This window comes from Cryptomeria japonica, chromosome 10 (genome assembly GCF_030272615.1).
Source record: "Cryptomeria japonica chromosome 10, Sugi_1.0, whole genome shotgun sequence".
NCBI lineage: Eukaryota > Viridiplantae > Streptophyta > Pinopsida > Cupressales > Cupressaceae > Cryptomeria > Cryptomeria japonica.
The window spans coordinates 438,507,856-438,531,500 of record NC_081414.1 but is presented as its reverse complement, the minus strand read 5'-3'; positions in this window follow the sequence as shown (position 1 = coordinate 438,531,500).

Sequence of the window (23,645 nt, the reverse complement as noted above, 5' to 3'; positions counted from 1 at the left end):
GTTTTATGTGGCTCAGGGGCAGCTGATAGTGGTCAAAGGGGGAGTTTTGTATGAATCAAAGGGGGAGTGCACAATACCCTTTGTCATTATGTCAAAGGGGGAGAAATGTACCGATATGAAGTGAATCATGAGAAGTTGACATCAATGCCAAAGGGGGAGATTGCTGGCATTTTGGCACTAAGTTGTCATTGATGTCAATTGGCATGATGAAGATCCACATAAGGGTGAGCATAAAGAATGAAGGTCTACCAGTAAAGTACAAACTGGTTTGAAGTATAAAGAAACCAGTAAGGATAAAGAAACCAATCTGAAGGATAAAGAATGAAGAACTACCGACAAAGTACAAACTGGTCTGAAGGATGGTTGCTTGTTTATGATGAAGAGGTAGAATGTTAAAGTTGTCTCACACCACCAGAGGTGAAGATGTGCAACCAGTACATGATTCTCTATCGATTAACAGAAGAAGAAAACTCTACTGAAAAAGGGATATACTGGTATGTGTTCATTAGACCCACTATGTGTTGGTGGGCCATGTCTTGATCATTGTGATGACATGTGGAGCAGAGGTGGCAAGTGTGTTGTGGTTGATGAAGCCTCATCGACAGGGTTGATGAAACAGATAATCACCATTAATGAAGGAGCCACAAATCATGAGATTGCATCTAACTAATTGCAGCTCGAGGAAGAAGGAATGATAGAGGAAGATCAGGGAGTAGTTGGCACCTAAATCAAGGCAAAGGAAATCCAATTCAGGACGTTCCCAAAAAGGAAACTTCTGGAACACTTTATGTGTCGATTGACTTCATGACAGAAGATCTGATTCATGATTGCCACTTCGAGAAAAACATGCATTGGATAATGGAAACCATGTGCAGGTGCAATCTTCAAGGACAAGTGATTGATCCAAGACAGGCAGGATTGGATCTCATGAATATTGTGTCAGAAAGAGGAAACCCTTACTGCTCAGGTTTTTGAATTGCATTCTGGTGGGAAATCACTGTATAAGATATGAGAAGCTCTAGATAGAAAAGGTTGTTGATGCCATGAAGTTTGAGCAGAGAAGAGAAGTGAGAGTGAGCAAGGAGAAAACTTCAAAAGGAGTTCTGAGAAAGTTGTAGTGTGAGTGAGCAAGAAAACTAGTGAGAGGATTCTACCGGTAATACCATAGTCTTGTAGTTGAGCCTAACTGGTAAGGTATGGCAGAGAAAGCAACATCCTAGTGTGACACAGTGTGTTGAGAGACTGTGTGTGTGTGAGAGAGAAAGATAATAGAGATTGAGAAACAGACACAACAATCTCACAACCAGCAATGTGAGTTTTAGTGGAGGAGAAAAGACTGTCGACTGACAGAGAGTTATTTGATTCAAGAGTTGCATAATTCATTTGCAACAATAAGCCTTAATTGTATTCAAATAGTATTTCAATATACATTGCCAAGTTGAAGCTTGGTGCAGGGGTTGGTGCTCCTTGTATTGGTGCCCAAAATCTTTGTAAGTCTATGTTTTACCTGTGAGGCTGGATTGGAGCAGTAGTCTCTAGCAGCTTTTCTCACCAAGGTTTTTCCAATATTGGGTTTTTCTCATAAATCTGATGTTGTGAGCTACTTGTGCGTGAATGGTCTCTTTGGCTTTCTTTCTTATATTACCATTTTGAATGTTTAAGTGGTTAAGTAAATAACTGATATTCTCAAGTTAGATCAGAAGAGGAAAAAATTAGGAACCACTAATTCACCCCCCTCTCAGTGGTATTATGTGTTTAACAAGGAGATGACTACCATGAGGATGAAAGAGAAGTTAATCTCTTTATGGTACTAGGTGAACCGGTTGATGAAGATGAGGAAGATGAAGACATTGAAGCTGAAGTGGACTTGGAAGGTGAGCTCATAAGTGCACTTGAGGAGTTGAAGAAAACAAGAAGAGAACTCAAGAAGGTTAAGCTTGCTGCTGCAGAAGAACAAGAAAAGCTGGAGAAATATCTAGAGGAATCCAAGAAGACAATATTTGATCTGAAACTCTAGTTGGAAGAAACTAAAAGGAAATATGAGGTCACATGCTCTGATGCATCAAAGAAGGAGAAGGAGCATCATAAGCTAGAAGAAGGGATTGTAAGGTTCTGAAAGGAGCTTTAAAAGAGAAAGAATGAATTGAAGATGAGAAGCAAGTATGAGGGCAACACTGAAAAGCCTTAGACAAGATGCTGAGCAAACATAAGCATTCAAAAGATACCATTGGTATAGGATTTGAGGAAGGAAAAAGTATAAATAGAAAAGACACATCCCATGAGGAGATATAATTCACTTCCTCAAGTGAAAGTAAAGAGAAACGAATCTTTACAGTCAGTAAAGACATTGGAAAGAAGACCTATGCTGAAGCTACAAGAAATTAGCCTATGGAGCAGAATGCTCAGTACCAGAAGGGTCACATATTAAATCGGTATGCAAATAATAAAGGAAAGCCCATGGTAGACAATGAAGGATTCACTGGAGTCAATGGCATGAGAGGAATGCATCCGGTGAGACAAAGGTTTGCCAGTCCAAAGCGACAAGAGTGGTATGTACCCAAATTCCATGGTTATTTCTACTGGTGTAATAAGTTTGGACATAGAGTTGTTGATTGTAGAATGATGAATAAGCCCCTAGTTAGTTTTGAAATTATAAATTCTTTTGTTGCACATTGGGAGATGAATGTTGTATGTTATCAGTGTAATGAATTAGGTCATAGGAGTTTTGAATGTAGGAAAAGTCTACCATTATCCTAAAATAGTTTTTCAAACTCATCATTTAATGTCAATGTAAAGTGTTATAATTGTAAAAGGTTTGGGCACATTGCAAAACATTACAAACTCATAATAACCAAGCAAAATAAGTCAACACCTCATCAAATACTGATAACAAAACCGGAACATGAAATTGCAGTAGACAAGAAGAAAGAAGCCAACCCGGTTTGGGTTGAGAAGGATAAGAATAATGCGAAATCAAGTCTGATTGTGCAGACTGCCTTGCATGTAGAGAGAAGAAACTTATGGGTTGTAGATAGTGGATGTTCCAATCACATGATCGGTGATAAAAAGAAATTTATTAATCTTGAAGATTGGAATGGAGGTTTGGTAAGATTTGGAGACAACTCTTCCATCAAAATAAATGTAAAAGGTACTCTGAACATAGATGGAAAATTGAAGGCCCATGATGTATATTATGTGGAAGTTTTAAAGCATAACTTACTAAGTGTGTCAAATGTGTGATAAAGGTTACAAATTCACTTTTGACTCTAGCGGTTGCTAGATAAGAAAAGAGAGTACCAGTTGGATTGTAGCAAAAGGAAAAAGGACAAATGGAAATGTGTACAATCTAAAGGAATGCTTTGAGTTGCAATGCATAATGGGACAAGTGGATGAGAGTTGGTTGTGGCACAAGAGATTAGGCAACAATTTTTTTGATAATTTGGTTACAATAAGCAAAAAGGGCTCTGTGAGAAATATACCACCCATCATCAAACCGGTAAGCACATTTTGTGATGAATGTGTAAGAGGAAAATAGATTAAGGTGAGCTTCAAGACTAAAGAACATAATTATTCAAGGCCACTTGAACTGGTGCATACTGATCTAAGTGGAACAACCAAAAGAAGATCTCTAGCCAGTGAAAGATACTTCATGCTCCTCATTAATGACTTTTCAATAATGATATGGATCACTCTCCTATAGGACAAATCCCAAGCCTTTGAAAGATTTAAGATTTTCTGGAAGATGGTTGAGAGGGAAAGTGGATGCAAGATGAAATGTCTAAGATCAAACCGTGGTGGAGAGTTCACATCAAATGAGTTTATTGTGAGAGACATGGAATAAGAAGATAGTATTCAGCTCCAGGAACACCAAAACAAAATGGTGTGGTAGAAAGGAAAAACAGGATAGTCAAGGAGATGGCAAGAACCATGCTAAATGAAGCAAACATACTGCATATGTACTGGAATGAAGCAGTTCACATTGTTGTATATACTTTAAACCGGGTTCATGGTGCAGGGCACACATCACTTCAAGAAAGCAATTTTGGTTTGTTCTAAGTTTTTGTGTTGTTTTTCAAGTTGTAATAATGGACCAACCATTTGGGACTTAGTGGATCCATGGTTGAGTTGTCCAAGTTCTGATATGTCCAGGATGTTGATATCCTAGAAAGTTGTAATGTTGATGTTGTTACAGTCATCATGTAATAGGGTGGAAGATAGTGTTTAGGGTCTCCTAGGATGCATTGAGGGTCTTTTGGAGCCTTCAAGTACACCTAAGTGCAAAGTTGCATCTTAAGGTTCAAAAATGTAAAAGTTGCTAAGAAACATTTTGCAAAAGTTGCATTTTTGATGTAGCAGTAAATAAGTTAGTTCTAAACAACTGAACCAGGTAGTTTAAAGACCAAGACATCATCATTGTATGGGTTAGAAGATCTAGAATGCAAAAGAAAGTTTTTGAGTTGAAGGAAAATCTTTTTTGATACCATTTTGGATTGTTTTCTTTGTTTTTGTTGCATTGTATGGTCCAGTACGGACTTGACAAAGGAATTTACTTGCAGGGGATGAAATATTGTTGAATATACTTTCCAATAAGGTAGATTAGCAAGTTTGGTTATGTCTGTTTGAAGAGATTGGATCCATTCTTTGTGAATAGGTTTAAAACCCTTAACAACTAGGGTTTAAGCGAGGAATGGCTCTAACCTAAGCATCCATTGATGGAACCAGTTGAATTTGCAATAATGCCCTAGGCTCACAACTAGGAGTTGGTGAGACTAGAATAGAAGAAGATGTGCAATTTAAGAGCACATATGGATTGGTAGAGGGGAAATTGATGCATGGTTGGAAATCCCTTTGAATTCCCTTAAAGAAACCTTAATTGATTTCTGTAGATGATTTGACTAGTGAAGGTTTTTAACACCAAATTTGTAAGTCACCCGTGTAGGCCTAAACCCTTGAAAATAGGACAATTTTGGTTCCCATATGTGTACAGTGAACCCATATGAAAATTTGCATTATTGTTTGTAACCCTAAAAAGGGTATTCAAATCTATAATTTATTTGTGGCCTTGTGTGGGAATATTTTCAACTAAGCTTTGAAAACCGCAATAGGAGGGCTAATTGTATTAGGTCTACTTGAAGCGCGGTAAGGACATAGGAAGGTTGAAAAGGCTTGGCGATGGAATAGAAGGTGATAAAGCCCATAAAAGACAATAAAGACACTATGAAAATGCATTTTGAGCACATAGAACAGAATGGTGGATAAATATATTTAGCAGAGGTTCTTGGAGTACTAGGAAGGTGTGATAGGGATTGAGGTGGAATCCTTAATAAGAAGAGTTGAGGAAAGCACTTGTGGCTATACCTTGGAGGCAAGGTAAGGTGCATTAGGCCTTGGTGGTATAACTATCAAAACCTATACCAAGTAACTTTGGAAGGGCTTGAGTGGCTAGTAGGTTGGAGTGAGAACAAGGAAGACAAGTAGGTGAATAGGATTGTCTCCAAGAATCTCTGCATCAGAGCCACCTTTGAAACATTGGTGTATGTCAGACTATGAGGAATCAAAAGCAAGTTCAATGCCTCCAAAGGAAATGACTCTAGAAGCCATCTGGGAGATGGTGGTAGAGATGTTAGAAGGATTGAAGGATCAGGAAGGAAGGAACCCGAGATGCTAAGAAGGAGAAGGGGAAGGTTAAGACAAAATGGGGAGATGAGACAGATGAAGAAGTGGACAATGAGGAGGACTAGACAATAGTAGAAATGCCTCAAGACCAAAAAATATTCTTGGATGTAGTTAAATCCATCTCCAATGATAACTTGGATGGATTACCCACCTATGGAGTAAATCTCAATGGAGAGGAGTTAATAGATTGGATAGAAGCATTGAATAATCATTTTGATTATAAGGAGGTAGCAGAGGAGAAAAGGGTAAATGTATCCAAGTCAAGATTGAGGGGATCAACCCTAGTTTGGTGGAACATGATGCAAGAAGAAAGGGAACAAGAAGGTAAGAAAAAGATAACTTCATGGGAGTGTATGAAGATAAGGCTTAAGGCTCAATTCTTGTCAGGGGATTATGAAGTTCAAATCCACAAGAGACTGCAAAATTTGAAACAGAGGGAACTAGATGTGAATGCATACATTGAGGAATTCCACAAACTTAGTTTGAGGGCTAGGAAACATGAGAATGAAGTGGAGAAATTGGCAAGATACATGAATGGACTTAGGCAAAAAATTAAGATGAAATAAGCATCCTCACACTAGAAAATGTTCATAAGTGTTTTCAATTGGCCTTAAGGGCAAAGGAAAAGATCAGAAGGAGAAGTGAGGAAAATCAAAATCATAGAGGTGGTAAGAATTTTAGAGGTAGAGGAACCTTTGGTAGAGGGTGGAATGCTTCAAGAAATGAAGAACAACAAAACCAAGAAGGAAGTGGGGACTCACAAAGAGGAACATATAGAGGGTCCTTTAGAGGAAGAAGCAATTTTAGGGGCAGGTTTGGAAGCTCGGGGAGAGGAAATATAGTCTTCACTGGTAGGTGTTATCACTGCAACCAAGTTGGGCATACCATGAGCAGGTTCCTGGGAAAAGCCTCAAGTTCAATAAGCTCATACATGGGTGAAATAGGGACTTAGTTAGTGCAAGAGGAGGATACTTAGAGTGTGACTTCTCCAATCAGTAAGGCAAGACCAGTGACAGATGGATAAAATTTAATGATGAGAAGAACAATGCCAAAGATACCCCAAGCTCAAGAGCCACCCTAGAGGAAAAGTTTATTTAGGACCACTTCTAAGTCACATGGAAAAATTTGTAAGGTGATTGTGGATTGAGGTTCTACAGAGAATGTTGTCTTAGTTGAAATGGTGGATTAACTCAAACTAAAAAAGATTACCTCATCTCACTCCCTACAAGGTATCATGGCTCAACCGGGGTCAACATGTCTTAGTTGATGAACAAGCATGGGTGAAATTTGAAATTGGTGAATAAAAAGATAAACTTCTATGTGACATATTGCCTATGGATGCTTGTCATTTTCTTTTGGACCATCCATGGAAATATGATGTGAAATTTTGTCATGATGGAGAAAAGAATAGTTGTCTCATCACCAAAAATGGTAAGAAGTATCAAATGGATCTATTACTTGATCCAAAGGAGGAAAAATAAGTAGGTTCAAGTGTTATGTTGCTGAGTGGTAAAGAGTTTCTTAAAGTATTAAAACAAAGATGAAGCTAAGGCAAATCCAATGGGTGAAGTGCCTCAAGAAGTGCAAGGTCTACTAAAGCAATATGTAGAAGTTATAGGAGATGATACGCCTAATTCTTTGACTCCAATGAGGGATGTAAATCATCAAATAGATTTGATACTAGGGGCAAATTTGCCTAATAAAGCTGCTAATAAAATGACACCTAGCCAAATGAAGAGATCGCCAAACAAGTGCAAGAACTCTTAGACAAAGGGTTTATTAAAAAGAGTTTGAGTCCATGTGTTGTTCCTACTATACTAGTGCCTGAAAAAGGAGGAAAATAGAGGATGTGCACTGACTCAACAACAATTAACAAGATCACTATCAGATACCGGTTTCCCATGCCAAGGATAGAGGACCTATTGGACAATCTAGGTGGAGCATGCTACTTCACAAAGGTGGACTTGAAATTTGGTTATCATTAGATAAGAATCAGACCTGGTGATGAATGGAAGACAACATTTAGAACTATATGAGTGGTTGGTGATGCCTTTTGGTCTCACCAATGCACCTAGTACCTTTCAAAGGCTCATGAACAAAGTCCTAGTTGAGTTTATTAGAAAATTTGTTATTATGTTTCTTGATGACATTTTGATCTTCAACAGGTCCAAGGAGGAACACCTTAAGCATGTGGAGATGGTCTTGAAGAATTTGAAGGAGGCTCAACTCAAAATCAACCTTCAAAAATATGAGTTCTTGAAAATAGAGCTAGTTGACCTTGGTTTTGTTATTTCACAAGGTTGTTTAAAGAAGGATCCAAGTAAAGTAGAAGCAATACTTAATTGGCTTATACCTAGGGGCATAAGTGATGTTAGAAGTTTTCATGGAATGGCATATTTTTATAGGAAGTTTGTGAGAAACTTTAGCCATGTTTGTGCTCCTATACTCAACACCATTAAAGTAAGGATTAAATGTCACTTTAAGGGGACAGAGGAAGCCAATAACGGGTTTTAATTGTTGAAAGCTAAGATAGAAAAGTTTTCAACCATTAGATTTCTTGATTTCAGTCAGTTGTTTACAGTAGAGTGTGATGCTAGCGAGAAGGAAATAGGGGTTGTTTTGAGCCAAGAAGGTCATCCTATAACATTCTTTTTAGAAAAGTTAAATGAAGCCAAAGAAAGATACTACACATATGATTTGGAGTTGTATGCCATGGTGCAAGCATTGAACAAGTGGCATCATTACTTGCTGCCCAAAGATTTTATAGTTTTCACTAACAACCATGCCCTTATCTTCCTTAATGGGCAAGAGAAGATGAATCAAAGACACCTAAAGTGTGTTGAATACTTACAATCCTATACCTTCACTATCAAGCACAAAAAGGGAACTACAAACAAGGTAGCTGATGCATTAATTAGAAGAGTCATGACTATGCAGGAGATACAATTGCAAAGTGTGGGATTGAATGAGTTAAAATACCTCTACAAGGATGATAAAGATTTTGCAAAGATATATGTTGTTTGTACTAATTTTTCTAACACCTCACATGTTTCTTATTCATAGTATATGATACAAGAGGGTTTTTTTTTCAAAGGACATCTTCTTTGCATTCCCCAATGTTCTATGAGACAAAATATTATACAAGAAAAGCACCAAGGAGGTCTAGGAGGTCATTTTGGTCTAGATAAAACTATGTAGTAGGTTAGTAGATTTTACTATTAGCCCAAGTTGCAATCAGAAGTGAGAAGGTTTGTAGAGCAATGTGCAATCTATCAAAGAGAAAAAGGATCATCAAGTAATGCAGGTTTGTACCAACCTTTGGTCATACCTCAGAGGCCTTGGAAATGTTTAAGCATGGATTTTGTGTTAGGCTTACCAAGAACTTCAAAGGGATTTGACAGTGTGTATGTAGTGGTTGATAGGTTCAACAAAATGGCACATTTTATACCTTGCAAGAGCACCAATGATGCCACCTATATTGTAGGACTCTTCTTCAAGGAGATAGTTAGAATTCATGGCCTTCCAATCAACATTTTTAGTGATAGAGATGTGAAGTTCTTAAGCCACTTTTGGAGGACACTTTGGAGGAAGTTGGGCACCAAATTATCTTTCTCATCTACCTACCATCCTCAATCAGATGGTCAGACAGAGGTAGTCAATAGATCCTTCGATAATCTACTATGATGCCTCACCAAACAACATGGGAAGACTTGGGATTTGGTACTCGGCTACGCATAATATGCATACAATGACTTAGTTAACCGAAGCACGGGTAAAAGTCCCTTTGAGATAGTGTATGGTTTTAATCCTAGAGGAATTTTAGAACTCAAAGATCTCAGCTCTATGACACCCAAGAGTGCACAAGGTGAGAATTTTGCAAAAGGTATCAAGGAACTGCATGATAAGGTAAGCAAACCTTACAACAAAGCTCTGAGTAGTATATAAGATGAATGCTGATAAAACAAGAAGGGATGTGCAATTTAAGATTGGATATTTGGTCCTAGCCTACCTAAGGAAGGAGAGACTTCCAAAAGGGCAGCCTACCAAGCTAATGATGAAGAAGATTGGACCTCTCAAGGTGGTGCATAAATGTGGACATAATGCATATGAAGTTGAACTCCCTCCCACCTTGGGTATTTCTCCTATCTTCAAAGTATGTGATCTCTATCCATACAAGGGAGAATCACAAACACATCAGTTGGACACTTTATCACAGGGTACTAAAGATTGGGTGAGACATTTGCCACCTAGCCAACTGGTCAAGTTGGAGATTATCTTGGACACCAAGGTAGTAAAGAAGACAAGGAAAGGAGTATACAAGCATTATCTTGTCAAGTGGGAAGGGTTACCTGAATAAGATTCTATATGGATGTCATAATCAAATATACTTCATCATGGTGTGGGAATTGCCGACCTCTTAACTCAAGGGACTTGAGTTCTTTGTCCCAGGGGAGTATGGTGCAGGGCACACATCACTCCAAGAAAGTAATTTTGGTTTGTTCTAAGTTTTTGTGTTGTTTTTCAAGTTGTAATAATGTACCAACCATTTGGGACTCAGTGGAGCCATGGTTGAGTTGTCCAAAATTTGACATGTTCAAGATGTTGATATCCTATAAAGTTGTAATATTGATGTTGTTACAGAGTCATGATGTAATAGGGTGCAAGGAAATGTTTAGGGTCTCCTAGGATTCATTGAGGGTCTTTTGGAGCCTTCAAGTACACCTAAGTACAAAGTTGCATCTTAAGTTCAAAAAATGTAAAAGTTGCTAAGTAACATTTTGCAAAAGTTGCATTTTTGATGTGGCAGTGAAGAAGTTGGTTCTAACCAACTAAACCAGGTAGTTTAAATCCCAAGACATCATCATTGTATGGGTTAGAAGATCTAGAATGAAAAAGCAAGTTTTTGAGATGAAGTAAAATCTTGTTTGATACTATTTTGGATTGTTTTCTTTGTTTTTATTGCATTGTATGGTCCAATACGGACTTGAAAGAGGAATTTACTTGTAGGGAATAAAAAATTGTTGAATATACTTTTCAATAAGGTAGATTAGCAAGTTTGGTTGTGTCTGGTTACAAAGATTAGATCCATTCTCTATGACTAGGTGTAAAACCCTTAACAACTAGGGTTTAAGCAAGGAATGGCTCTAACATGAGCATCCATTGATGGCACCAGTTGAAATCACATGGAATGATAGGTTAGGGTCTTTAAATATGTTTAGAGTATGTTTTGTGTCTTTACAGTCCTTTGTGATGAATTTCCAATGATTCCCTAGGCTCACAACTATGAGTTGGTGAGACTAGAATAACAAAAGATGTGCGATTTAAGAGCACATATGGATTGATAGAGGAGAAATTGATGCATGGTTGGAAATCCCTTTGAATTAAATTAAAGAAACCTTAATTTATTTATGCATATGATTTGACTGGTGAAGGTTTTTAAGACCAAATTTGTAAGTCACCTGGGTAGGCCTAAACCCTTGAAAATTAGACAGTTTTGGTTCCCATATGTGTATGGAAAACCCAAATGTAAATTTGTAATATTGTTTGTAACCCTAAAAAGGGTATTCAAATATGTAATTTATTTGTGGCCTTGTGTGGGAATATTTTCAACTAAGCCTTGAAAACCGCAATAGGAGGGCTAATTGTATTAGGTCTACTTGGAGCCCGGTAAGGACATAGGAAGGTTGAAAAGGCTTGGTGATGGACTAGAAGGTAATAAAAACCCTAAAAGACAACAAAGACACTATGTAAATGCATTTTGAACATATACAACATAATGGTGGATAAAGATCCTTAGCAAAGGTTCTTGGAGTACTAGGAAGGTGTGATATGGATTGAGGTGGAATCCTCAATAGGAAGAGTTGAGTAAAGCACTTGTGGCTATACCTTGGAGGAAAGATAAGGTGAATTAGGCCTTGGAGGTCTAACTATCAGAACCTATACCAAGTACCTATGTGAAAAAAGTGAAATAAGTCTAATAGCTGCAGGCACAACACTTTAATTAAGTCATTACATGTATGGTTAAACAAATCTAAGAATGAATATGAAAACCATAACAAATTTACTAATTTCCTTCTAAAAGATGCGAGTATAAGATTGCTCTTAGATTTGTATAAGCAATACCAGTGACTAGACTACACCAAGACGAAGGATTTAATCTATATGAGCATGAGGATGATATTAAGCTAAATGGATGCAAGATGGATGAAAGATTCAAGCAATATGGATTCAAGAAATCATGAAGTAAACTAAATATGCAAAAATAAATTAAGCTAAGATGCAAAAATCTCAAAAAAGAAAGCACAATATATTCAATGACTCCAGAGCGAAAAGTGTATAATAATAAATCTCCGGGGTGTTTTGAATGAGAGCTGAAGGTTGAATTTATAGAAATTCACAAGAGAGATCAAGAAAAAGCACAATTTAGCATTAATTGAAATAATTGAGAAATCAGATTTAGTTAACCTTGAGATTGATTCCAATTATAGTTTAATTCAAATGCATTCAGATTATAAGTTCGAGTTGCAATGGAAATAAGAATTAATTAATTCCATGCACTTGAGATAAAAATAGCTAATTCCATGCAATTATTTGATTTATTCAAGAAAAGAGTCTTTTCAATGCAACTGAACTTCTTTTTCTCAAAAGCTTTGAGTTCTAATTTTGGAGAATGATTAAATTCTTTTTAATTGATTTTCTGATTTCACATTAATCTCAATTTAGAAGAAAGAAATAATATCTCAAGTTTGATTTCTCTTGAGTCAATTCTTTTATTCTATTTTCAATTTAACTCTTGCTTTGTGATTAATTCCTCTTTTATAATAAATTAATTCCTTTTTGCATGATTAAATGGAAAATTAATTAATTAATTAAATATTCTAGGATATTTAATAAATTAAATAGGATAATTGAATAAAATGATATTCTTGGAGCGATTCAATTAATTAAATAAATATTTAATTAATATTGAGTAATTGATTTGCCATGTGACATTTAATGATTGAAGAATTAATTAATTGTGTGCTCAAGATTGATTTAATTGCCTTTGGTTAGGACCTTGGTGATGTTGTTGAGATTAGGGGCCCATGGTTGAGGTGACCAATTTTAGGGTATTACATTTGCCCCTCTTTGAATTAATGTGTGAGCAACACATTGGTTCAAAGAATAGTTGATGTCTAGGAGATGCCAGTTGTGAACTTGATTGATAACGAACTAGATGAAGAGCGAGCTGTTTAGCTTGATTTGAAGCGATGAAGCTGAACAGAGTTAATTAAAGCGATACCGATCCCAAACTTTATTGAACTAGGGCCAATAGAGAGCAAAGATACCAAACTTGAACTTGATTGATCAAGAAGAGGATCTTACTGATCTAGAACTTGATTGAACTAGACACAATGAGCGAAGATAAAATCAATCTTGAACTTGATGGATCAAGATACGACGAGCGAAGATAAACTATCCAGCTTGATTTGATGCGATGAAACTGAACACCTACTTAGATTGAGTGTGTGGTCAAAGATACTCTTTAAAATTTTGATTGAGTTTAAATGAATAATCAACTTGATATAAAGCAATTAAACTGATTAACATTAAGAGACTGATTCAGATGAAGACAAATATCAACTTGATATGAAGTGATGAAACTGATATATCCCTAGTGATTGATTCAATTCAGATGAACGAGAAAGCTCAAATTGATATGAAGCAATGAAGCTAAGATGTCCATTAGCAATAAGAATTTGATTTTCTTTAGTTGAAAAAGATTTTTGCTCGACTTTTGATGAAGATTTGAAATTTTTTTGACATTGCAAATGTGAGCATAAGGTCATGAGTATACCCCCTTGGGAGAGAAATCAAAAGTTAATGAGGGTACATGATTTTAGGCAATTGTTTAGTGATGATTTTGAGTTGAGAAAAAATTGATTCAGAGGAATGTTTAAAGATTTGGCGTTGATTGATGAGAAATTGAGCACAAATTGAAGAAAGAATGAGCTTTTGATGAAAAGCGCTAAGTGGTCCAAATTGTAAAATTGACTAGCAAAATGATCTCGGATTTTGATTTCGATCCCGAAAATGGAATCAAGATGGGCAAATTAGCTAAGGGTACAATTTTCATGTCCATCAGAGCAAGTTGAAAAATTAGGGTTTTAACCCTCCAAGTTTGAAAATTCAAAAAGCCTTCTGCAAAGAAAAATGGTGGTTCCCACATAGGAGCATCAATTCGAGCACTAGAGATGACATAATCAACCTCGGAACTATGAGCCAGCGGTAAGCGATCAATGTTAAGCCTTTTTTATTTTCTCAATTTTAAATTTTTTTGTTGAATTTTTGAATTTTTAGGCATGTAAAAGTCGGTCGTTGTCAATTTGTCGTGCAAGATGGAATCCTGTCTCATACGATAAACTGATTAAGTTTGTTTTATCGTTTAAGTCTACTAGTTTTGTCATCCCGAACCTACCCTTCTATTGTACAAGAACCTTCAAAAGAGTCCATTTTGTCATGTTGAAACTAGTCTTGTGCTGTACTAGACCAATTCCTGACTCATACGAGTTGGTGCCTCTGTGATGTTTTGTCATTTGAAAAAAAGTAAGCATTTTTGAAGGTGCAAACTTGAAATTTTGATTTTGCAGTTGGTGTAGTTGGATTTGCATGATGTTTTGTTTCTCTTATAGCATAATTTGAAATGTTTCCTGATGCATCATTGTTTGATTTTTGCAGGTTAGATTTCCCCATGTGTTATTCAGATGTGTATATCCATTGACAATGACATTAGTGTGTCAGTTATCAGATGTAGACCGGGTACATATAGATTTGTGCGGATTGACCCACCTTCTCGAGTTGCCTGATATCCATGTGAATCACGGTATGCTCACTGCACTTATAGAGAGGTTTCACTCAAAGCATAACACATTCCATTTGCCAGTTGGGGAGATGATTATCACTCCCGAGGATGTATACAGGATTCTTTGTATCCCTTTTGCTGGGGATAAGGTTGATTACGATGCAATGCAGCGTCCTAGGTTACTAGTTGTGAGACACGTATTTAGGGATCCAGACATTCTGACATATTATATCAGTTGGGACGTGATGATGACCAGGTACAGTGAGGACTTTCCATTGGCTTGCGTCTTGGTAGGTTTTATCGGATGCTATCTGATGTCAGACAGGGGACAATAGGGATTTTTATGTGGATGGGGTAGGATGTTGGAGAGGCTTGTGGAGCACCCCTAGAGGTTAGGCTGGGGTTCATGTATATTGGCACACATGTATCGCGAGATGCATGAGATTGTATATAGGGAGGGGAAGAGTATGGCTGTAGGAGTTTTGATTTTGTAGGTATGGGTCTGGGAGTATCTCCTAGTATGCAGGTTGATTGTCAATGAGGGCAGGGATTCACAACAACCCATTATTTATAGATATTCAGGTTATGTTACTCAGCCCCATTTGGGCAAGACAAATTTTTGGAGGAAACAGTTGGACAACTTGATAGTCATGATATGGAGATTGTACAGGGGTCTAGAGCCATGGGACAATTGGAGGGTTGTTCACAGGGACTTATTCACGACTTGGCCACTCATCGGTAGATCTGTGACTATTGTTGAGTGGTTCATTGTTAGTCAGGTGATGAGGCAGTATGGTAGACCTCAGATGATCTCATATGAGTTTACTGCATACACGCATTATGCAAACGAGGAGAGGTGTGGATGGGGACCGAGGCAATCATATGCCCTAGGCATGCAGGAGTTGACTGGGTTATAATGGCTTAGATGGGATTACATGGATGATGTTGTAGATGCGAGGGTATTGCCCTAGTACAAGGATTGGTTTTAGCAGCATCCATTCCTGAGATTTATATATCTAGCAGAGTAGGCACCTCATATAGAGGAGGTTAAGGATGATGCCCCCGTGCAGGGACAGGGGTAGGGACACAAGCAAGGACCGAGAGCTGAGGCTCCGAGGTGGACATGTGGCGATCCTAGTGCTAGCAGTAGCAGGGTACTAGCTAGTGGTAGGCAGCAACAAAGAGGAGAGGGTGGATCCCTAGGGGATGTTGGCATGATGCTGAGTGGAGCTAGGGTACCTGAGGGTGGAGGTGAGGAGGAGCGAGTAGCTCCTAGATAGGTGAGACAGAGGAGAGATGATCATGGTGGAGCCGGAGGTGGAAATGGAGGTAGAGAGCGTGTGAGGGAGCATGGAGCAGATGCAACATGGTTAATGAGAGCACATTTGGCTGGTTCGTAGTCATAGTTGACAGCGGCACAAACTCAGCTAGCACAGTGAGACTGATAGCTAGCAGAGATGAGAGTAGAGAGAGACTCTTTGCGGTAGGAGGTACTCCATCAGACGAGTCAGGCATCCTACTATGTTGCAGTGTATAGCATAGCGGTTCCAATAGCGCAATAGGTTGTACCCTACTCGTAGTATATGGATCGATCTGAGGGAGCTCGAGCACCTCGTCAGGACCCTGGTCAACAGGCCACACCTCCTCCACGACCTAGTGATGAAGGAGAGGCTGAGAGCTAGATATTATTTTTGTAGACACACCCATTTGTTGTAGCCCTTACAATTCTTGCTCCAATGGGAATTTGTATATGTTAGTTGACATTATTTTGTACCTTGAGATATTGATGATTATATATACGAGATCTTGATTTGACTTCATTGTACTTGTCTCAATTGATTATGAGATTTTTTCTTCTATATGCTTTGTTCTAAATGTATGCATATCTTTTTAGTATGGATATAATGCAAATGAATATGGATGTTTATTTTTTCTTTTCATATGAAAATAAATGATGATGAATGAGGTAAATGAGTAATGCAAATTTTTCTTTTTCAATGCATAAGATGAATGCAAATTGATATAATGAAATGTATGGATCTATATAAAATACTTATGTATGCAACTAACATCTCAAAACACAAGTATTCGATCAAAGAAATTATGGAAAAGAGACCACTTAGCTAAGAAATGATGATGCTTCCAACTCTCATTCAGAAGATAAAGAGATCATTACCATACCAAAATCACTCTAAATTCAATACATAATGAAATTCAACCTAAACCTAGTCATGAGATTCGAAATGCTTAAGTTTCATCACTGAGCTTTAACAAACATAGTAGGCAGATTAGAGTTCCTTTCTTTTCATGTGCAATATTAATTATCTTGTCCGCAATGATCTTTTTTTCGTTCATATCCTTGGACAGATTACGCAAGAACCCGGATTGCATGATAAAGAAATTCCCTCAAAACAAATAAAGAAATGATGTGAATCTCCCTATAGCATTCAAATAAGAAGAGTCGAGGTATGTGTGGTGATTTCACCTTGATGTGAAGGCTCTTATCACAGATACCTAGCTAATTAGATGTTTCTGGATCATCAGAATCATTCCTACAAGCAGAAAACAAAGAAAACATTATGCCCCCAATCCTTGCTCCTCTTAGTCAAGATAGACTTCCTTGAGTTACTCAGAGGGATAATAATCGAAAACCAATATAAAATATAGCACACAAAGAAAATTTTCATTCATAGCTCAAACTGTTTAGTGATTGTTTTCAGTAATGTTGTTTTTTTTGTTTACTCAGTGATAAAACTCTTTAGTAGTTAGGAGACAGGTGACTAACTCAGAGTGGACGACCAAGTTTCACTGATAGAAATTTGACTTGGTTGACACTGCTTAGGACATGTAATGTGCTTTGTCAATTACCCTAAGACTAGGGCATTAATCAATTTCAAGCCATGAGGGTTCCAACGAACCAGGATGTCACAAACATGACCGAAATATATGTACAAGTGAAAGAAAAGATTAATGAAAGAAGAAATGCCAAAGTTGTGTTGATAGATGGAGCACTTGAGTACAAGAGGCGCTTGTTTGCTAGGTTTTCACCTTCTTGGCAAATATCTTTTTTTTTTTCAGGACTTTTTCAATTGTACAGGTTGCTAGAGCAGAGAATGCTAAATGAAGAATTTATTCAAATCTATGGTGTTAATTGATTCACAGAGCTGTTCTGCTTCTGATGTTGAGAGCTGATAGGCACCAGAGCCAAATACTGCAGTGACAATGTAGGGACCTAGCCAGTTGGGTTCAAACTTCCCTTTGTTGTCTTGAAACTGTTGATTTTTAGGATTTTCTCTCAGAACAAGGTCACCAACCTGAAATTCTTGTTGTTAAACTTTCTTGTTATATCTTGTGGACATTCTCTTTTGATACACTCTCATATAATCAAATGCCACTTGCTGACATTCATCCAGCAATTCGAGTTCTTGCAATCTAGATACTATAGTCTTCATCAGTAACAAGACCTTGCAAAGTAAATCTTAAAGATGGTATTTCCACTTCAATAGGTAATATTGCTCCGGATCCATACACCAAAGAAATAGTTGTAGCCCCAGTAGGTGTTCCGATACTTGTTCTATAAGCCCATAATGCAGGATTGAACTGTAGATGCCAATCCTTCCTAGATTTGTTAACTGTTCTGTGTAAGATAGTCATCAGGTTTTTATTAGATGCCTCAGCTTGTCCATTACCTTGAGCGTAATATATAGATGACTAGTGTTGTTTAATTTTGAATTTCTTATAGAGCTCATCTAGATCTTTATTTTTGAATTGTCTTCCATTGTCAGTCACGATGGACGAAGGTATACCATATTTGTAGATGATATAGTTAAGGATGAATAGAGCTACTTGTTTACCAGTTGCTTTGATGAGTGGAATCACTTCTACCCACTTAGTGAGATACTCAATGGTAGTTATGCTAAACTTATGTCCGTTGGATGATGCAAGATATATTTGACCAATGAGATCAAAGGCCCATTGCTGAAAAGGACAATGTGTAATGAAGGGTATGAGATATCTTATTGGAGCATGTATGAGGTTCCCATGTAGTTGACACTTCTCACAAGTTTTAGAAAACTTTATAGCGTCCTTCTCCATGTTTGGCCAGTAGTAGCCAGCCCTTAGTAGTTTCTGAGTTAAAGTAAGACCATTCAAATGAGATCCACAAATACCTTCATGGACTTCTGATAATGCACGTTTAGACTCTTCAGTTTCTAGACACCTAAGTAATGTACCATCCAAACCTCACCTAAATAGATCATTAGCAATGATGACGTATTGTGAAGCATTTCAAGTTAGGTTCCTTTTCTCATTACGGGTAATATTTTTAGGGATAATTTGGTCACGTAGATAAGAGTAGATGTGGTTGTAGTGAGATGAGTCATGTATAATAATAGAACAGACTATTTGGGACTCAAGAGAATCATAGGCAGGGTAATGTAACTCTTCCACTAGGAATTCAAAGGGAAAATTAGATTCCTGTAACTCCGGTATGGATGCCAAGGTGGCCATAGCATCTGCTTCTTTGTTTGTGGATCTGGGAATCTGTTGGAATGATATAAAAGTAAAATATTTCTTGAGATCATCCACCATTCTCTTATAAGGCATCAGTTTCTCATCTCGAGTATGATATGTATCATTTATTTGATTGATGATTAGCTGAGAATCTCCATAGATGTGTAATTCCAAAACCTTCCATTCAATAGCCAGCTTGATCCCGTTTACCAGAGCTTCATACTCTGCAATGTTGTTTGTGCAAGGGATGAGAATCTTGTGAGCCTTTGGGATTAAATATTTCTGAGGAGTAATAAACAATATTCCAACACCAGAACCATGTTGGGTGAAATATCCATCAAAGAACATCTTCCATGATTGTTGAGTAAGGTGCATGATTGACTCATCGGGAAATTATATATGCAGAGGTTGAGTGTCTTCAAGTGGAGCTTCAGCGAGTTGATATGAAATTACCTATCCTTTGATGGCTTTGTGTTCCACATATTCAATATCAAGCTCTATAAGTACCATGACCCATTTAGCCAATCTTCAAGTAAGTGTTGCTTTGCTGAGAAGATATTTGAGCGGATCAATCTTAGCCACCAACTTGATTGAATGTGCTAACATGTAGTGTCTCAATTTTTGTGATGCAAAGACCAATGCCAAACATGCTTTTTATATTATAGTATAGTTCATTTCATAAGACACCAAGGTTCTACTTATGTAATAAATAGCTCGCTCCTTTTTATTCTCATCATGTTGTGCCAGAAGTGCCCCAGTGATGTATCGATAGCTGATATATATAAGATCAATGGTTTGCCTTGAATTGGTGGCATTAGTATTGGTGGATTGGAAAAGTATTCTTTGATTTGTTGAAGGTGTTCACATTCTTGATCCCAGTTGTATGTTACTCCTTTCTTTAATACTTTTGTGAAGGGTTGAGCTTTGTTTGCTAGCTGAGAAATAAAGTGTTTAATTGACTGGAGATGTCCTTGTCAACTTCTCATTTGACTGATGTTCTTTGGAGGCGGCATTTCCATTATAGCTTGGAACTTTTTAGGATCAACCTTGATTACCTTCTTTGAAATGATGTAGCCAAGTAATTTTCTTGATGTTACCCCGAATGTGCACGTTTTTGGATTTCATCGGAGTTTGAATTTTTACATTCTATCTAGTATAAGACCTAGCTCTTGAATATGCGTGGATCTCTTCATAGTCTTCACTAAAGTGTCATCAACATAGTATTCCATATTCTTACGCATCATATCATGAAACATAGTAGTTACTACTCTTTGGTAAGTTGCTTCTGTCTTCTTTAGCCCAAATGGCATGACATTCCAGCAAAAGGTTCCCCATGCACACGTGAAAATTGTCTTTTCTTGATCTCCAGGAGCTATTTTGATCTGATTATAGCTAGAGAATCTATCCATTAGTGAGTACATCTTATACCCAACAATCATATCAACTATCATGTCAATGTTTGGTAATGGAAAGTCATCCTTCGAACAAGCTTTGTTGAGATCTCTAAGTCTATGCAAACCCTAATAGATTTGTCTGCCTTCGACACAGGTACTATGTTTGAAATCCATTCCACATAGTCTATAGCTCTAATAAATCTAGCTTTTAGTAGTTTTTCTAGCTCGGACTTGACTAGTAGTGCCATGTGAGGGTGCATCTTACTAAGTTTTTGCTTGACTGGTTTAACCCCTGGTGTGATAGAAAGATGGTGCTTGATAAGATCAAGATCTAGGCCTGGCATATCAGAGTACTTCCATGCAAAATTGATCTTCTTTTCTGAAAATAGATGAGTGAAATCTTTCAATTCTTTTGCTGATAGTGATTGAGCTAAGTGAATGATGTGTGGTGTCTCTTGACTCCCAATGTTCACTGGCTGAGTTGGCTTGATCAATATAGAAGACCTTTCCTAAAAATGACTTGGCAGTATATCAAGTATCTCACCTTTGGGAACCTCAAAGAGGTTTTCACCATAAGGTATGTCCTTTATTTTCTCTTTTTTAGATTCTGACACTGCCACAATGTGGTTTTCGCCATCAGATCTTTTATTTTTATTTTTTGGATTTTTGCGACTAAGATACTTGATATCTGTTTCAGTCATGTTCTCACTCTGTTTGCTGGTGGAAGAGTACATGGGTTCAACTACATTGAGGTAATAGGCTAGCGTGTAGTCATTGGAAAAAGTAGCTACATTCATAGGTTGGTCTTGTAGACTATAGTCAATTAATTTAGGATGGACCAAGGATAGAGTTTGGACAGGTTCGTGAGAGTTCACAGTATTGTCATCATGACTATGGATCAAAAAGTCGAGTTCCAGAAGGACACCTTGCGTAAATGTCTAAAGACCAGGAAATTTCAGAACATGATTATTAAAGTGCACATTAATATTTAGTTGACCTAATCCAATAGACCTACTTGTAGCATTGTTCTCTACGCCAGACTAGATTTCATATCGTGGTTTGATAGTAACAAGATCAATAGACAAATTCTCATCATTTACATCAGATGATTCAGAGTTTGATGCTGAGTAGATATTGTCATAAATAGGACTGTTGTTAGAGTCATCAGAGTCATCGGATGAAGTTTATGAGTCTTCTTCAAGTGATTGAGTGAATATATGTATGGTATCAACACCGACATCTTTAATGCTGCAAGTTCCTTCTGTTGGCCATATTACATTATAACAAACAATGAAAGATTGTTGACATTTCAATAAGGATATTGAGAAGGTTGTTGATGATTATGAACATAACTAATTAAAGATGTTTTATTATCTTGATATTATTATTTTGTCATTAATGTCAAGAAATTGATTTTCTAATTCAATATGATGTTGCCATATCTTGAGAAGTATGATATGAAGATTATAAAGAAGTCGATAAAGACACAGGAAAGAATATGATGAATAAGGGGATAAGTTATTCAATGGCAACTCTTCCAAGTCAGACAATGATGAGATCTTGATGTTTAAGATTGTTTTAACATCATACATATGTTGTAAAATGTAAAGGTTAATACTACACTATGATATCAGACAAAGAACCTAGTCGGTAAACCCTAAGGTTATCGCTGTCGGTTAATGAAGATAGAATGTCTACCAAGTGAAGTTTAGTATTCACCGAGTTATAACCGAGCTATAACAGAATGCATTAAATGTTTACATGTGATATTTAATGAAAGAAGCTGATGAGCTGGAGCGGATCAATGATTGGTAAGCCATGGAAGAAGTTTGTTAACGAATCTAAGGCAATGGAAAGTTGGCATGAAGATCTACAACTTAGATTGAACTGCATTACCCTAACACAAGTTCCAAGGTGAATGTACAAGTTCCAAGGCAGGGTAAAATGTTTTCAGATCAAAAGATACAATGAACCTGGACAAGATTGAAGATCTGATGGCTATGATTGATCATAATAAATGTGATCAATGAGATTAAGCAGTTACCTAATTGTTTATAATAGGAAATTGTTGTTGAACAATGTATGTGGGCAAATGTATGCACAGGGATGCTACATAGTGATTACCGAGCATAGAAGCTTGAAGACCTGTTAGTATAACAGAGTATTGATGCCCAGCAAATAGACAAGATTAGTTCTATGTTTAGATTGTATTGAACAAATAGGAATCTTCTTTAGAATTTTAGATGTGAAGTTGCAGATAGATTTTCATTACTGTTATTTTGTGAAAGTGACAGGAAATCTCTTAACCGAGTGGACTTAATAGTCTTATATGTAAATCCTCTAACAAGGTGACATTCTGATTGAGTGTTTGAAATCCTTTGACAAGGTCACTTCTAACAAAGTGAAGATCCTAACAGATCTGAGGGAAATCCCTTAACCAGGTCACATCTAGCAATGTGTTTGTAATCTTTAACATGATTTGCTTTTAACCGAGCATACTCTAGAAGAGTATATTTCTTAGTGGGTCCGAAAACCCATAGTGGTTTTTCCCTATTTGGGTTTCCATGTAAAATCTGGTGTTATGAGGTTTATATTGTTCATATGCTTTTGAGTTTGCATGTTTGACAATTTTTTGGTTATATGACTGATATATATGTTACCGAGGTTGAATCTAATGTTTTTATGGATGATTAAGTTTGTATGATTCACCCCCCCCTCTCATCTTGTTGGCTATTGGATCTGTACTTATATTAAGTATCAGAGCTTTGGACTCTGAAAGGAAAGTTTAAAGGCACTTGAGTTAAAGATCCAAAGATGTATAAGAGGGATGCACCTAAGCTGAATAAGTCAAGTTTCTCTACATGGTAGAAAAGGATGAAGCTACATCTATCAGGAGTTGGAGAATATGCTATATACTATCTAGAGAATGATTTTGTTGCACCGAGCACCTATCCATTGACTATGGAAGAGATAAAGGCAAAGAAAGAACATATTCAAGCAATGATTGAAATAATATCTGCATTGACCGATTCAGAGTTCAATGATCTAGAAGGATGTACTGATGCAAAGGAAATGTGGACTGAGCTCATATCTATATATGGAGGAGATGAACATGTTCAAAGAGAAAAAGTGGATAGTCTAAGAGGACAACTTGAATCTATGAGGATGAATGAAGGTGAGAACATAACCCAGTACAATACAAGACTAAAGGAGATTGTAAA